Raw genomic sequence first — 13,617 nt, forward strand, 5'->3', positions numbered from 1 at the left:
CTTCTTCCTTAATAGTTCCCATTCTGGAAATAATAATATATATAAAATAAAAATAACTGACTATGTCTTCTGCCTCTGTAGATACACTGTGATCTGTACATTGTAATGCACGTGTAAATGATAAACTGAAGCATAACACTGTTAACACTTATTTGTCTTAAGAAATTGCAGATTGTTCATAATGTTCTGTAAAAACATAGTTCATTAAATGTGAACATTTTCAGAATGCACTTTTTGCACTAAAATAAAGGGAACAATTTGGAGTTGTGGTTACTTAGGCTATTATGCTATGATTTTACTGATCAAATTAGGCTCTATGTGGCCCCTGAACTAAAATGGGTTTGACACCCCCGGTCTAACTGATACGTTTTCTAGACACCTGCCAAAGTGAACACTGGTGTGACTCTACAGACAGTTTGACTCACCGACCCATGGTTTAGAGGCCATCTATTTGCCAGATGCCCCTGATGGCAACATATATCAAAGATAAATGAACCAAACCATGAACTAAGAAAAACACTTTAGGTACAAATGGAGAAAACATATTCAGACACAAGGAGTCATGCACACTGCCCAGAGAACAATATTCTTGCCAAATATGTCTGCATTTCTTGCCAAGAGTCTGCAAAATACTGATTTTAAATTACATGTTGGGGAAGAGAGCCGCTTGGGCTTAACAAAGTGTGAAGTTGCCTGAAGCAGATTTAGCTTGTTTGCAGCAGCTAGCTTAATGTCCTCTTCACACCTCAGCCTTTAATGCACGCTGCATACGTATTAACAACTTTCCTTAGACTTCCTATCCAAGCCAAGACACTTCATTAACTGTGGAATTGTTGTAATCTCGCGTTTAATTATTTGTGAAAGACAGAGAGAAAATATGTGTTTACAGCTAACTGGTTTTAATAATAATTTGTATTAGAGTGTTTCTGAGTCATTTATTATATTGTTAATAGGATGCTTTTAAATGTTATGAAAGCGGTTTGTTCCACTCCTGATCTTGCCATCCTTCTCATTACTCAGATTCCTCCCTCTCCTCCCTTCTTTCACTCTTTGTATTTCATCATGGCCTGCACTGTATTTGTAATTTTCCGGCCTTTCTTGTCTCCTTCTTATCTCCTCTCTTTTTTTCTAATCTTCTCTGTGTTGTCCTGTTTCATTCGGCTCAGATGAAATTGATGTAGATGGCTCTCCGTCCTCCCATGACGTGCACTTTTGCTGGAGGTGCTCACGGCAAACCATGATTGGACGAGAGAATGTTTCACATGGTTACATCACGTCTTTGAAAAGTCAGATTTCCTAACTTGCTGCAGTGTGGCCGACGAGCAATACACCTGCCATGACATTGTTGCATACGATAGAATACACTGATAATTTAAACACAAACATCTGAGGTGCCAAGTTGATCGGGTGAGAAAATCGAAGGACAGACACCAGTCACTCACCACTTTGATCCGTGCTGGGATCTAAATACAACATCCATACAATCGATTGGTTGGCCGAAAAATCTATTGACATTTGTGACCTGCTCGATCAAAATCAGTCCCACTGACGCACACACTGTTGGAAAGAGGGGGTTCTTATCTTTATAATATTATCCTTAATGTTTTGTTTTCCAATAAGGTAACGACTACCTCAAGAAGCAATTCTTTGGATAATTTATTAGGCAGAATCAGATACAGGTTTATTACCAGGTAGGTTTACACTTACAAGGAATTTGACTAGGCGTCGTGGTGCATACACAATACATGTTTGAGCTAGTCACAACGAGGATGAGGATTTCACTTAAGTGACAAAATGTTTGAGTAGGAAAGTTAGTTAGTGTGTGTATTCCCAAGGAAACACACACAGGCACACGTCTGTTGTATTGAAGTTAAGTCGACACGCTTGTAGTACAAATAAGCTTCCGCACTGTATTTATCATCTGAATTTGGCGATACAACTATAATATTCTGAAACCCGAGACTTTTTATTCATTCTTAATCCCACGAAATCCAACAGTCTCAGTTCCTGCTGTATAACTATGAACCTGTCTGTCCATTTGTTCTGGGAGACGGAGGGAGGGAGTCACTGAAGCTGTCACCGTGTTTTTACGAGCTTTAAAACGGTATCGCCTGAATATGGTAACGTGGAAAGGAAACATTTAAAATGAGCTAATTGCACAATTTCGGGATGGCAATTAGTAAAATTATGAATGTTTAGATAGTTTAAAGAGGACATGTATTGCCCTATTTTTTAAGGTTACTATTTGTATTTAGTGTGTCTACATGCTTTAATGTTCAATAATCTCTTTTTCTCACACTGCCTGTGCTGCAGCACCTCTTTTCACCCTCTGTCTGAAACCAGAGCCCCGAGTCTGCTCTGATTGGTTAGCTGGCCGGGTCTGTTGTGATTGTCACAAAGAAAGTGTTGGTGCCCTAGCCAATGGAAGCACTAGTGTTACGCAGTGATGTCACTGTGAAACTCCCCCCTTTACATGCAAAATCTATATAACACACTGATTACTGAATAATACGTTTTCTTCAAGGGAAGTCAAATGAGGTGTTAAAAATACATTTTTTAGCTCCCCAAATAATTGCTTACTAAGTCCACCCACATACCCCCCCACTTCATCACACATCTACTAAACAAGCCTCCATGATTCAAATCATAATCAAAGAGTCATGATTAACACTGAGATGAGTTCTACCTTAATGTTCTCATATGTGTCTTGCCCACAATATCCAACACTCCATACTTCATTTCTTAATTGGAAAAGCATTGAGGTTGTCGTGCTGTATTGTTTTCTCATGAATGCGAGGGTTTGAGTGTGCACATGAAAGACACTGTTTACCATTAATTACTGTAAACAAAATAAATCCCTATAATTGTCTCTGCAATGTTTTCTTTACTGGGAGACTTATCTGCCTCTTTAATATACCTTCATGATAATATCTTCTATAAAACTCAATATATCTTTACGGTTTAATGGTGTATTGTAGTGGATACTATTTAATGGTATTGCTAAATTGTCTGTATGTACAATACAATATAAGTAAGGGATAATGTGCAGCGAGGCGGTCACCATTGAAAAAAGAACACACACTAGAAAAAGACTTGACTCCCAGTATTAATTGAAAATAATTTGGACTGACTTAAAATTCGCTGTATTGCTTCCTTTAAGAAAAGAATGGTCTGTTGGCTATGTTTCTGCCTTCCAACGCTCCGTCTTAACCTCTTTCCTTCTCTCTGTTGATCCTCCTTAGCTACGTCATTATTTTGCTTAGCAGTGGTGTGTTATTGAGTATTGACAATCTCTGAAATCTCAGAATTGACCAATCGGAATCAAGTGTTCAACTAAACCATGTAATAATGTAATTTATATATTTATATATATATATATATATATATATATATATATATGTGTTTCCAATTTGGGCAATCAGTGAGAAAGAAGAAAATATACTGGGTAGTGAGGATCGAAAAAAATGTCTGGGCGGAAACTTTCTGCAGTGAGGGCTGGAGGTAAGAAAGTTGGTTTTGATCAGTGACACTTTCCTTCCAAGTTGAGCCTTGTTAGAATGCACATCATGTTGGCATCTCTCCCAGGGAGGGTATATATTAGATCCAATCAGTTCATTCTATTTCTATAGTACTGTTATAATGTTTATACCCATATACTCATATCTATTGTTCATACACCATTATGTCTGTATAGCGATAGCCAGCTACAAGTTACATCATAACTTTCCAGAACACATGTCAGGAGACATTGTTGCTCGCATGTACAAACGGAACAAAGGAAATTCAGTATAACAAACACAAGTTTCCCTTTGATGTGTTGACCATTAGTTTGTGCATTTGTGAGATGTTTTAGGCCAAACATACAAAAAAAGAACGAATATTACTCTTATTCTTTGTTTGGCTCTTTATTCAATAAGCTCAAGCTGTTCTCACAGTTGGAGTTTGCTTGGCTGTCATGACGATGACTCCAGAGTCAGCATATAAAACACTCATCTGGATGTATTACTAATAATGCCTTCTGTCAGATGAACTTGCAGTAAGTTTGGTGACTTTGGGGCATTCCGAGTCTTTCATTTTAAGTTGTGCGCACTTGGCCACAAACCGAGCGATTGACTCTGGTACTCTGCGTCGGTGCCCTGCAGGCAGACGTTTGGCTGACATCGCCTGTTTGGTATCCTTGTCCTACGTGAGTGTGACACTTCGTGATGGGCTGTGACAGCTATGCCAACTATTGTCCCGCTCTTAGAAAATGATTCTTCTTTCAACGCTGGAAGGGATGACTGTCCCTTTGTCAATTTGTTTATGTCAGAGTCTTTTTGCCAGAATGTGACTGTATGTAAAGAGAGAGCAGTGGAACCGTACCGGACATACTCCCTCGATTGCCTCAACCGAGAATACAAATATGTGATCTGAAGTCTCAAACATAAGGGAAGGCGACATTATTTCACTATGAGTAGAAAGGAAAATAGATGCTGGTTGTTCCAAAAAACATAATTGGATAATGGTGTGTGTAGACATGGACATTAAATCCACTGCGTAATCTATTGGCTCTCTTGGTGTGTTTGTGTTCATGCCAGCTGTGTGTGTCCCTCCCAACAATCCTCTGTGTGACCGCCAAGTCAGACTGCTGAGTGACCCCGCTCTGAATGTCCGGACTCTAATCCTCCATTATTTTCCAGTTGCAGTCATGTGAGGTAAATCACCTTTGTCATTGATTACAGCTGCAGCTCATTGGGGTCACAAATAAGATCACACATAGGCCCTAATGTTACAGTAACTCATCAAATAAAAAGAACAATTAATGTGACTTATTACATTATAAACAATCTACTTTCATTATTCTATTCAGAAATCACCAAAGCTGTGGTTTCAAACATGTTTGAGCAAATAAGATAAGATGGTACTTTATTGATCCCAATTTGGGATGGACTACAAATACATGGCAGCTAATCATTACAGTAACTAATGAAAACCAACTGCTGCCTGTAATGGTAAGAAAAACCTACCGGAGATCCGAAAGTCTACACTGTGTTCAGCACGTGCAATAAACGAGCCAACAAAGGTGACAGAGCAGTAATAGCAGTTTGAGGTTTGGCTCATTCTTAAAATAGTTCAACTAGTCTGATAGGAAGAGACTTTTTTGTTCTATCCATCTCATCTCTCAAACAAACTCCATTAAGTAGATTCTAATACCTAAGAACATTTCATTGACCTCCCCGGAAAACCTTATGAGATCAAGTAAAGATGTGAGGGACATTTCAAAAGAACTTTGAATTTAAAGCAATTGCTAGAAACTCAATGTTGTACACTTAAAGTAAGTAAAGCTGTCCAAAAGATGTTAGGAGGGGTGTAGGCGGGACTTTGAATCTTTTAAATGTAATCAAAGTGTACATTGACGGATTATGGTGTGTCGACATGTCCTTTTTCCGTAAAGGACCGTTTTCTGTATCCTGTGCCAAAGGACTTACAAATGGAGGCGATCTTATCCTTTACAGATGTACACCAGCCCTTATCATGGCTGCCACCTTGTTGGGTCATTTCACTTCGTAAGGATCCTTCCTTAGCGAAAGACTATTGGACTGTGGCGCCATCTTCTTTCATGGGCATTCTTTTTCCTTATCAAAACTTGGTACCTACATTACCCACAATGCACTCTCACCACTGACAAGTTTAGTCAGAGATGTAGGTGTGTTGTGCTTGTAGATGCTAATGTAACATGTAGCATCCTATATCAGACACGAGCAGCAGGCTAACTTAACTTTTTCTTTCACCTCGTCTTTGATATTGATCTACTTCGATTTAGTGTGATTTCACTGAAGAAATGTTCTCTTTTTTAAACCTGTTTCATGACAGTATAAAACCCGATGTATTTCAATTGCAAATAGGTAGAATATATTTGCTTTTCTGTCAGATTTTCTACACTTGTTTTTGAAAACCTGAACTACTTGAAACAGAAATGACCTCACAATATCGAAAGAGAGGACAATATTCTATAGGTATGAGACTTTTTGTGAGAGTAGCAAATTAATCCAGATCATAGTCCCTCTATTTTCCTTTGTATTACTTCTTAGTTGCAGAATCTGCCATCAGTTGTTCCAGAAAGCTCCAAACAGCAGCTCCTTTTGCTTTCTATTCATCCCTATTCTCCACATGGAAATGCTCTGTGGGTGGGAGGCAATCTTTTACATGATAAATGTGCCTTACCTCTAAATGATAAATCAATTTCCCAGACACAAAACTCACAAATGAGGTTTCCGTATCAATTTGAGTGTCTGATAATAAAAATAAATGATAAGTGAGGCACTGTGGGAGAGGAGGCCATTACCACGTGCAATCGGACCGCACGGGTTCCATCAGACTGCTTATCTGCTGTTAATTAGTGCGAATGCTGCGAATCTTTAATCTTCTTCTTCTTCTTCTGGTGCATGCTGGGAGATTTTGAAGTGTGAGAGACAGAGAAGAGCGAGACTTTTTCGTTATATTTTCCGTGTAATGGGTGTTCATTTAATAGTTTATCGGTGGGGGTTTGATTTGCTTTACTTTTCGTGCTTTTTGGTGGTGTTTGTGGGGTGTTTTGTGGGCTTCTCCTGCCGGTGTCTCGCCGGCCGGCGTCTGACGCCATGGTAAATGGGGAGTTTGCCAAACTCACGAGGAAGCACGGCATTCAAATCTCAGCCGGCTTCCCATGCACTGTGGAGGAGATCGGGCTGGCTGTGGGAGAGAAGGTCGGGCACAGCAGCATTAAGTCCCTGGCGCGGATGAACAGCGCGGTGGTGATCTTTCTGGATCGGGTGGAGAAGGTGAACCGCGTCATCGAGACGGGCATCACGGTGAGAGAAATGTTTGTACAGGTTCAGCCGCTGATGCTTCCCGCAACCAAAGTTGTACTGTCAAATGTCCCTCACTTCATAACTGATGCTGTCTGGATGTAAGTCTCAGTTACGGCCCGTCCACACTACAGCTTCGACAGCTTCAAAAACGGTTTCCAACGCGTCTGCCCATTCACTTTGAATGGGGTGACGTCACTTTTCGCCGAACTGCATTGTGGGAAGCAGAGCGGAGCTTTCCTGGCGTTTCAGGCTGCAAAAGTTGAGCAATGTTCAACTTTCTAAGCTTCTGAAGCTTTCGGTGGAAGCGTCAGCCAATCAAATCATATGCCAGTACAAGCTCTAGCCAATCAAACCGCTGCATGTGTGTCAGGGGCGGGAGATTCATGTGATTGGTTGTTGGTCGAGCTTCAGACACGCCCAGCTCCAAGCTTTTTTTGAAGCTGTAGTGTGGACGGGCCGTTACTGAAACACGTAGTGTCTCACGGTAGACAAGTTTATATGATACTGAACAATCGGAATGCGGAGCTTAACCTCCGTTTTTACGTTAAAGTAGATGATTATGACTATGTGATTTTTGCAACATCATCAGTTATGAAGTGTTTTGGTTGCGGGGAGGAGGGGCACACCGTGAATGCCTGTCCGAGGCGCGGGGATCCGGCTCCACCTGGTCCGGATGACCCGCAGGCTGGGCCGTCCAGCGCGCCAGCGGCGGGGCGGTCCGCGGCTGCGCCAGGGCCGTCCGTTGCGCCGAAACCGCCCGTGGCTGCGCCGGGGCGGACTGCCGCGCCAGCCGCCGATGCACCGGTTGTAATGGAGCAGCAGGTGGCTGCTGCTGAGGGAGGGGTCTCTCCCACGGTGGGGGGCCCCCCTCCGGAGGCGGCCGCTGCTGCTGACAGCAACGCTGCTCCTGAGCAGTCGGCGGTGGCGCGCGATGTGGGCGCGCTACACAGCGTGGTTCTGCTGCTGTGCCCGGCTTGCGGTGCGGTGGTGTTGCACAGGGTGTGGGTGATTATGTCCAGGAAAATGAGGTGGTGGTTTTGTGTGAAGCAGAAGAAAAGGGGGATGGGAGAAAAAAAGATAAAAAAACAAATACAAATGGTGAGAGAAAACCTGGAATAATCAATGAACAACAAGGTGATTTGGCAAAAGAAAATGTAGGGACAGGTGAAGTCAGTAAAACACAGGAGGAGGATATAGATAGGGAAACACATTTGGACAAAACAAGAGAGGAGAAGAAAACATGGGGTGAGCAGGTGGAGGTTGCTGAGATGGAGGAAGAGGAGGTCGCAACAGAAATGATAAATAAAAAAAAGACTGCTACTAAACGCAGGAGAAATAAAAAAGATGTATCAACCGTTGCAAAAAGCGAGTGAGTGAGGGAAAGGAAGAAAGAGAGCAAGAACAGGCGGATGAGAGTTGGGATGATTGTGTGTCTGACAGCAGTGATGTGCCAGGTTTTTTTAGCAGTAGCCAACAAAAAAAAATGTACTCGGCTGAAATGATAAAAAATTACCTGGTGCAGACAAAAAACCAACATAACGTAATCATAGAAGAATATTTCCCAGATTTGTCCGTTTTTTGTGCCTCAGCAAGACTCCACATGAGCCGGAGAGAGCAGTCTGTCCTGGATGAGCTGGAAATATACAGACTAAAAATAATTGTTACTAAAGTAAGGAAACAAATGGGCAGCGTTGATTTTAAAAACCTCAATGTCTGTGTTTAATTTATTTGTTTTTATTTTTGCTTTTAACATCTCACTCGAAATGGATACTTTTAGAGTGGGAAGTTTAAATGTAAATGGAGCCAGAGAGGAAAGAAAGAGGGCTTTAATATTTGAGACTGCAAAAATAAAACATGTCGATGTCCTCTTTTTACAAGAGACGCACAGCGACGTTTTTAATGAGACGGACTGGAGAAAGGAGTGGGAGGGGTCATTTTAAGCCACAACACCTCTCTTAGTGGGGGGGTGGGCTTCCTCCTCTCCAAGTCTTTTAGTCCTGTCTCTCTGGAGGTCGAGCATTTTATCAATGGGAGGTTGCTTTTAATAAAAGCACGGTTTGACCTTTTTACAGTTGTTTTTATAAATGTGTATACTCCAACAAACGGTACAGAGAGGAAGCTGTTTTTACTCAAAGTTAATGATGTTTTAAACGGTTGTGCCACGGAGGATTTTTTATTCTTAGGTCGGGATTTTAATTGTACAGAAAATGCATCTTTAGATCGCAACCATGCAGAGCCGCACCCAGCATCCCAGCATGCTCTGAGGCAGCTGGTCCACTCCCACGGCCTGGTGGATGTATGGAGAAGGATGCACGCAGACAACAGGCAGTACACCTGGTCCCACATCAGAGAGAATAGAATCTCATCAGCTAGACTAGATCGTTTTTATTGTTTTAAGCATCATTTTAACACTTTTTAAATGTGCAGCATATCACCTGCTGGTTTTACGGATCACTCTTTGCTTTTATGTAATGTTTTTATTAGAAATGTTTTACCCAGAAGTGCATATTGGCATTTTAACATTTGATTAACATTTTAAAGAGGCCCTTATTTATTTCTGGAGTGTTTTTAGGCAGAGAAAGGGAGATTTTAGCAGTCTTAGGCAGTGGTGGGACCATGGTAAGACTGAGATAAGATTGCTTTGCCAACAGCACACCCTCAATGTCACACAAGAACTAGAAACAATAAGTGAGACCACAGGAGATCGAGGATATATTGAAATCCTCAAAGAGGAAAACATGGCTTTAGCCAACCTTCTGGACGTTAAAGTTCAGGGTGCACTGGTCAAGTCCCTGTTCCTCAACACCAATGAGATGGATGCTCTCACTAGCTTCTTCTTCGGCCTGGAGAAGAAGAATGGGCAGAGGCGAGTGATCCACTCACTGCTGTCAGACACAGGGCAGGAAATAACAGAGCCAAGCCAGATCAGGAGGCGAGCTGTGAGCTTTTATTCCACCCTCTACACAAGCGAGTATGAGGAGGGGGAAACTCTGTCCGAGGGGTTCTGCAACGAACTACCTCAGGTCTCCGAGGAGACCAACTCACAGCTCGAAGGGCCGTTAACGATCCAGGAGCTGCAGACCGCCCTGCAAGGCATGCAGGGACGGCGGGCTCCTGGCATCGATGGCCTCTCCATAGAGTTTTATAAAGCCTACTGGGACGTCTTGTCACATGACATTTTAGACGTTTTTAATGAAAGTCTGGCCTCTGGCTCGATGCCGATGTCCTGCAGGAGAGCGGTGATCACGCTGCTACCAAAAAAAGGAAACCTGCAGGATATCAAAAACTGGCGCCCTGTGTCTCTGCTGTGTGTGGATTACAAACTTCTGTCCAAGGCTTTGGCCACCAGGCTGGGGAGGGCTGTGGAGCAGGTCATCCACCGGGACCAGACCTACTGTGTGCCCGGCAGGTCCATGGTGGACAATGTCCACCTAATTTGAGATGTTTTGGAGGTCTCCAGCTCATTGGGCATTAATACTGGTCTGATTTCTCTAGATCAGGAAAAGGCTTTCGACCGCGTTGAGCACAGCTTCCTCTGGAAAGTAATGGAGAAGTTTGGGTTCAGCGCTGGTTTCATAGCCAAGATCAAGGTGTTGTACAATAAGATTGAGAGTCCAACAGGGGTGTGCTCGGTCTGGCATGCTCTATGCACTCTCCCTAGAACCCCTCCTCAACAAAATACGCTCCAAATTGCAAGGGCTGTTTTTACCTGGTTTTAATGGAAGCATGGTTTTATCAGCGTATTCAGATGATATCATTGTTTTTATTAGAGACCAAAAAGATACAGACATTTTAGTTAACATCGTGAGGGAGTTTAGTTCAGCATCGGCAGCGAGGGTGAATTGGAGGAAAATTGAGGCCCTCGCTGTCGGTGAGTGGAGTGGCGGTCTCCCAGTTCTTCCCCAGTACCTGGGTGTGTTCTTGGGAAACACAAATATAGTCCTGAAGAACTGGGAGGATGTCATAGAGAAGATAGAGGGAAAGCTGTCCAAGTGGAAGTGGCTGCTCCCTCAGATGTCTTTTAAAGGTAGAGTGTTGGTTTTAAACAACCTTGTGGCATCCCAACTGTGGCACCGTCTCACCTGTGTGGACCCTCCCTCAGGCTTACTAGCCCAAATACAAAAGAAGTTGGTAGATTTCTTTTGGGAGGGTCTACACTGGGTGCCACAGGGGGTGCTGTTTTTATCTAGAGAGGAGGGGCACAGGGCCTTATCCACCTGGCCAGCCGAACAGCCACTTTTAGGATACAGTTTTTACAGAGGTATCTGACCGTGTGGAGAGATGTGAGCAGCTGCATTCTCCGACGCGTGAGTAACCTGGGGCTGGATGCTGCTCTGTTTTTAACTGATTTAAACATTTTAAAGTTAAGTGGGCTACCTCCTTTTTATCAGGGTGTTTTTAAATCTTGGGCCCTTTTTAACCATAAAAGGTGTCCAAAGACTGACTCTCTGTACTGGTTGTTGAAAGAGCCTCTGATTCACAAAGCCAGGTCGGACGTCAGCAGCAGCGAAACGCCTGGCCTGACGGTGGCGCTGTGCCGATCCAAGACCCTGTGCCTTCAGCAGCTGGTGGATGCAGTGGGGCCGGAGCTGAGCGATGCCCGGGCCTTGGAATCTCTGCTGGGTCTGCACTCTGTCCGGGTGGCCGAGAGGATCCTGCAACTCTGGAGCCAGATCCTCTCCCCTGATGACAAAAGACTTTTAAGGAGCTACGGACAGGGAAGAGCCAAGCCGGACCCAGCAGACCCTTTCCCGGAGATCTACCTGAGTTCAGGGCTCGGAGAACTGACCGGCCCCCTGCTCAAGGTCGCAAACCAAGGACAAATGACTATCCACAAAGCTGAAGAAAACACTATACATGAACATTGTAAAGACGACCAACGAAAATGTGCTGAAGGACAGGGCCTCCACTGTGTGGAGCACCAGACTGGGTGCAGGAAGCGGACCAGGCCCACAGTGGAGGATTTTACACAAACCTCCCATTTAAAAAACGTACTGCCGACCTCCAGTGGAGAATTTTACACGGTGCCATCGCCTGTAATTCTTTTATCTCCATTATTAATCCAGCTATTTTTAACAAGTGTCCATTTTGTGGTTTTAGAGAGACTGTTTTCCATGTTTTTACAGAGTGCAAGAGACTCACTCAATCAATCAATGTTTATTTATATAGCCCAATATCACAAATGTTACATTTGTCTCAGTGGTCTTCACAGTTTGTAGAAAATATCAGTATGACAATACGACACCCTCTGTCCTTAGACCCTCACATCGTACAAGGAAAAACTTCCGAAGAAAACCCACAGTTTAAAGGGGAAAAATGGGAGAAACCTCAGGGAGAGCAACAGAGGAGGGATCCCTCTCCCAGGACGGACAGACGTGCAATAGATGCCGTGTGTAAATTGAAAAGATAATACATTTGCAACATAGGTAGTCCAAATGTTTGGAAATGCAGGTGTGTATAATAGGAAGATGAATCCACGAGGATATCCATCCAGGACCTATGATCCAGGACCACAGCCACGACTCAAGATCCAGGGCTCGCGATGCAGGACACAGGACCGCAGGATCATCCATGACTCCGGATCCCAGCATAGATAGACACCAAAAAGAAAGAAATTTGGGGAAGCTGGGTTGATCGGAACATGAGAGTACACAGGTATAGACAGAGAGAAGGAAGAAGTAAGATGTCCCCCAACAAACTAAGCCTATATCAGCAAAACTAGGGGCTGAATCTAATCAGCCCTAACTATAAGCTTTATCAAAAAGGAAGGTCTTAAGCGCACTCTTAAAAATGGATAGGGTGTCTGCCGCCCGAACACAAACTGGAAGCTGATTCCACAAATGTGGAGCTTGATAAGAAAAGGCTCTGGCTCCCATTGTACTTTTAGAGACTCTAGGAACAACCAACAACCCTGCATTCTTGGAACGCAATGCCCTAGTAGGACAGTAGGGTATAATGAGTTCTTTAAGGTAAGATGGCGCCTGCCCATTAAGGGCTTTGTAGGCGAGAAGAAGAATTTTAAATTCTATCCTGTGTTCTATAGGGAGCCAGTGTAAGGCAGCCAGAACAGGAGTAATGTGGTCCCTTTTCCTAACTCTGGTTAGTACACGAGCTGCAGCATTTTGAATCAGCTGAAGCGACTTGACTGACTTCTTGGTACACCCTGATAATAAAGAGTTACAATAATCCAGCCTTGAAGTAACAAATGCATGGACTAGTTTCTCTGCATCGTTTTGAGGCAAGATATGCCTGATTTTTGCAATGTTACGTAGATGGAAGTAGGCGGCCCTTGAAATTGATTTAATGTGGGCGTTAAAGGATAAATCCTGATCAAATATAACACCAAGATTCCTTACAGTCTCACTGGAGGCCAAATTAATGCCATCCATGTTGTGGAAATAATTATCATAAGACGCCAATTAGTAACATACAGGACAAACCTCGATGTCTGTTTACCTTCTTTAAGGACACAGGCAGCTTAGCCAATAATGTTATTGTTCCCATTCTGTGACCGGTCAATACTGGGATACAGATGGTCTGTGTTGTGGGTACACTGGGACACTTCCTTCTCTGTATTTGTGGACTCCAAGGTAAAATCTTCGAGGTCATAAGTGTCCGAGGCAAGTAGCTCTGTGTTCCCACACTGTTTAGGCTATCTCCTCAAATATGTTGTTTACTCTCTGCGAAACCAGTTAGATGGGCTGGCAAGAGAGAGGCTCTCCAGAATTGACGTGGCAACTCTACCGTGAAGTCAGAACCTCTGACTCTTGGACTTGTGATGTGAATC

This window comes from Gymnodraco acuticeps, unplaced genomic scaffold (genome assembly GCF_902827175.1).
Source record: "Gymnodraco acuticeps unplaced genomic scaffold, fGymAcu1.1, whole genome shotgun sequence".
Lineage (NCBI taxonomy): Eukaryota > Metazoa > Chordata > Actinopteri > Perciformes > Bathydraconidae > Gymnodraco > Gymnodraco acuticeps.